The sequence below is a fragment of the Thalassophryne amazonica genome, chromosome 12, assembly GCF_902500255.1.
Source record: "Thalassophryne amazonica chromosome 12, fThaAma1.1, whole genome shotgun sequence".
Classification (NCBI taxonomy): Eukaryota; Metazoa; Chordata; class Actinopteri; order Batrachoidiformes; family Batrachoididae; genus Thalassophryne; species Thalassophryne amazonica.
Genome location: NC_047114.1, coordinates 100,256,417 through 100,261,520, shown reverse-complemented (window position 1 = coordinate 100,261,520; position 5,104 = coordinate 100,256,417).

The window sequence follows — 5,104 nt, the reverse complement described above, 5'->3', positions numbered from 1 at the left end:
GTCTAGTTGAAAGAGCTGCATTTTCAAATCAGTGAGTCACGTTGACTACCAGGTTCCTCCTGTCCAGTAGTTGGTGCTGTGTACCACAGAAACTTCTAATCCACCTTAGAAGAAGAAGAAAAATGTTTGTTCCAGATTTGAACTGAACACGTTGTTTGAACTATGGACTTCTAATGACACGAAACTTATACTGGTGAGTAAACAACCGCATTTTATGCAAGAAATAAGGTCCAGGTTGTTAAAAGCAGAGTTTCTCCTTTAATTCAGGTTGTCAAGTCTGTCTGTTAGCTGTTTAAGATTGCAAACATGTTTAAGCTAACAGACAGCAGCTGGTTCATTCTCTGTTGTCTTATTAGTGCAGCAGATAACTGAAACAATCCTTCAAATGGTGATACAAGCATCAAATTCAACACAAATACAGCTGGAGCAAATTTAATGGAGCAACTTTAACTTTTGACCCCTGTACAAACTGAAACTGACTTTTGTCACCATTCTTATAATTTATCATTCTTATCACTTATCATGTTTCCATCCCCTGACTTGTCTAAAGAAAACTGGCAATAAAACTGATTATTATTTACAGGTTTTATCAAGTTTTAGAGATTTGCTTTCAGTTTGAGTTTGAGGAAGATAATTTTATAAATTTTTATTCTTTATATTTTTGTATTTCTTGTATTTAAAATGCCATAAACAAATTAAAATGTGTGAAATTCCAAGTGTTCCAATACTTTTGGAGGGCACAGTATCCTAACCTTATGATGAGTGCAAAATGAGTGTGGTATTATTACGGTTTTGTTTAAGAAGGTTTAATTTTCACTGTTGCTGCACTTTATATCAAATCACAGTCATATCGTTTATCATATTGATATGAAAATTCAGTAAGGTATATCTTCTATTATACATTCCAAATCTAAGGTGGAACTCTACTAGTGTTTACTAAGGTACACCGAAATATCTTTAAAAAAAAAAAAGGGGGGAGCTCCCCTAGAAGCTAAAAGGTTTTAGTCATGCTCATGCTGCCAAGAACCATTTTACAGAAAAAAAAATCTGAACGACCTAAAGGACATGGTTAGATGGCGAGGAGCTTTTTCAAGTATGTGACAGGCAAATAAAGAAAAATGCTTAAAAAGGTGGGGGGGAACCCTAAGTCTTGAGCTTGACTTTCATCATTTGCCTCCTGGGCAGGTTCAACGTCATGATGTTCCTCTTTATCTCGCAATAATCATTGCGATTTCTTTTTGAATTCCGTGCAATCATGTTAATGGATGCAGCACAAAAGGTGGCATGTGATACCTTATCAACTGCCACTTCATTGTTTGCTTGTCTGTTAACAGGAAAACTTAAAAATCAAATGAACAATTTTCAGTGAAAGTTGGTGAGCACATAGATAATCTTTTGGGAAATAAGTGATCCAGTTTCGTTGGTGATCAAGAATATATCCTGGAAATGAGATCGAGGAGAACGTTTGGCACCCCAGAAGCTGAAATGTTTTTGTTATGCTAATGCTCTGCTGAAGCATTTACTCAAAATAAAGTCTGAAGGACCTAAATGACATGGTGAGATGCAAACGAGCTTCACTCATTCATGTCCGTGACATATGCATATTAATAATACTATTCAAAATACTACTCAGAATTTACTATGTCAAGGCCAGACTCATAATAATACTATTCAAACTATTACATAGAATGGACTATAGTATTGCCAGACACATAATAATACTATTCAAAGTCCTACATAGTATTCACTATAGTAAATTCAAAGCACTATGTAGTATTCATGATAGTAAAGCCAGACTTGCCAAGCCTTATCTAGGCAAAGATGTTTTAGATGTTCTTTGACTCCCTGTGACTTGACCCATGCGTTCTGATCCTGTCTGAAATTATCTTGGACTGGCATACCTTTTTTTTTTTAACAATCTGTAAGATTTTGGATTTGAAAACCTGTCCTTTCCCCAGCATAGCTCTTTTTGCTGTTGTCCAGAATATATTAAAATGTCTCTGACCAAAAGCAGTGTCACTGCCTTTACCTCTTTGTTCACTTGTCTGAGAATTTGGGTTTTGTGGAAGTTGCTTTTTCAGCCTTCAGTTAAGGCCTGATCAAATGACGTTTTCTTTATTTTGAAACTGGAAGAAATCAAGTACAGGTTCTGTTGCCACTGGAAGCCTTTGATCTCTCACCTGGGGGAGTCTCCACATAATGAAACTGGGATCATCTCCCTCATGGTTGTATTTTGTCGTCTGCCCACCTGCCACTCACGCCGTCGCATAAACCAGTGGTTCTTTTCCCTTTGGATTACTGATTGGTCCTGTGTTTGCATGTGTGTGTGTGTGTGTGTGTGTGTGTGTGTGTGTGTGTGTGTGTGTGTGTGTGTGTGTGTGTGTGTGTGTGTGTGTGTGTGTGTGTGTGTGTGTGTGTGTGTGTGTGTGTGTTTTCTGACCGAAAGTCATCCTTTTCAAACTGTCCTTAGATGCTGTTGTCAGACAGCGACTCATGATGTCTCATGTTTTAGGAGGTCCTTTGTCCCAACAGCAGTCAGATTTCTAAATTTGGCGTAGATTTTATTGCATTTTAATGTTTTTATTTTATTGTGGTGTCTGTCTGTCTCTCTGTCTGTCTGTCTATGAACTGTAAGGTGGAAATTAAGTTTCCCCCTAGTTTTCTTTTCCATTGAATCCACCAACCATCAGACAGTTTGTTATCGAACACTGCCACCTTGTGGTCAAATCAAAGCATTGTCCTTTGAGGCAGGTTTTCTTCATCACAACACACACACACACACACACACACACACACACACACACACACACACACACACACACACACACACACACACACGTATGTGAGCTGATGGGGGACAGTCTCTCTGGACTGGTCCACTTGTGAATCCGACAAAGGATGTTAGAATGTCTTTGACCTCAAGGTCACATGATGTCACTGGAGAAGCTCGTCAGGAGGTTCTTTAGCCGCTGCACTGTTACAGAAAACAGATCATGGATCAGAATCAGAAACACAACAGAAAATCATCTTCAGTTTGGCTCAAAATGCAAAATAAATTCCAGATAATAACGTGAAATGATGATTTCCTCTAACGACATGAAACGTTCACTTAAAGCAGCTTGATTCTGTCTGTTTATTGCATTTAATATATTACAGGAACATTTAATTCTTCTCACATTTCTGTAAAATGTGATACTGGCAAAACAAAACATTTTCAGCTCTTTGATGTCAGCGCTGACAAAATCATTTCTTTTCTCTGTGAAGGCTTTTTTTAATATAACACCTAAAATTGAAGTCTGTTTCCTGTCAGTCTGTCAGTTTTCTGAGTTCACATTAAACAACCGGGAGGCGGGAAAACCTCCAAAAGTGTACTTTTTTTTTGTTATCTTTCTAAGACTTTGTATACTCATTTTAATGAATAATTTCATTCATGATAAATCATTGCAAAGTTTATGACACATAACATTTGTTTTGTTTTCGATCCTGCAGATTTTTATTATTATTCATTTTATTTATTTATTTATTTATTTCATGAAGGAATTCAGGTCTGTTCCGAATTACAACAGTTTGCAAGAAAAGCCACAAGGTGGCACTGGTGTCACGTCAAAAACAGTCTCTGCAAGAGCAGCCTCACCTTCAGGACACATTCGGTACTGCAGCTGCACTGTCTGCCTTCACCAATCTGAAAATCTGATCATAAATGACGTGATTTTATAAAAATAACAACAACACACACACTCAGGGTCATTTTAGTGTGTGAGTGAGAGAGAGAGAGAGAGAGAGAGAGAGAGAGAGAGAGAGATGCCTCCTGTACAGCACCACACTGTTTGTATTTCTTAAAGATTGATGAAAAATTAAGTTTAAGAAAGCATTCACGTGTTCATCCCCTGACTGTGTGAAGAGAATTGTTAACATGAAAACCATCTTTTCATCCTGGTTGTCCAAATAGTTATGGACTCTGAAATCGCAGGAACTGGTTTTTAAAATGTCTGTAATGTGATTATTATTATTATTATTATTATTATTATTATTATTATTATTAAAGCTGAAAGCGCAAAAGAACATCCAGATGGTTTCACTTTAATCTCAACATGACAAAAAAATCAAAAAAATTATGGAGTGAATTCGATTAAATTATGAAGAGCTGAGTGTAAACATTGATTCTAAAATAACATAAACTGAAAACAGCAGAAAATAAAACACTGACAAATAAACAAATAAACATATTTACTCACAGTGATAACGTGATAAACAACTGTGATGGTAGATAGACAGATAGACAGACGGACTGTAATTGAAAGAGAATATAATGAATCAATGTGTCAATAAATAAAAAAATCCTTTTTCTCAGTATTGTCGGAATGAATTTTATGATTTGTGTCATCAAATTACTATTTTTTTAAATATGTATAATTGTGTAAATCTTCTGCAGATTAAATATAAATGTGCAGCCAAATAATTTCCTGTTTTTGTTTGTTTGTTTGAGGTTAGTGAGGAGCCGGATGTTTGTCAGACTGAGCAAGCTGAAGGTTTCATGGTTGAAACCACACAGACACACACACAGACACAAACACACACACACACACACAGAGACACACACAGAGAGAGAGACACACACACACAGAGAGAGACACAGACACACACACAGACACAAACACACACACACAGAGACACACACAGAGAGAGAGACACACACACTGAGAGACACACAGAGAGAGAGAGACACACACACAGAGAGAGACACAGACACACACACAGACACAAACACACACACACAGAGACACACAGAGAGAGAGACACACACACACTGAGAGACACAGACACACACACAGACACAAACACACACAGAGAGAGAGAGACACAGACACACTGAGAGACACAGACACACACACAGACACAAACACACACAGAGAGAGAGAGACACAGACACACACACACACACACACACAGAGACACAAACACACACACACACAGAGACACACACAGAGAGAGAGACACACACACACACACACACAGAGACACAGACACACACAGAGACACAAACACACACACAGACACAAACAGAGAGAGAGACACACACACACACACAGAGACACAGACACAC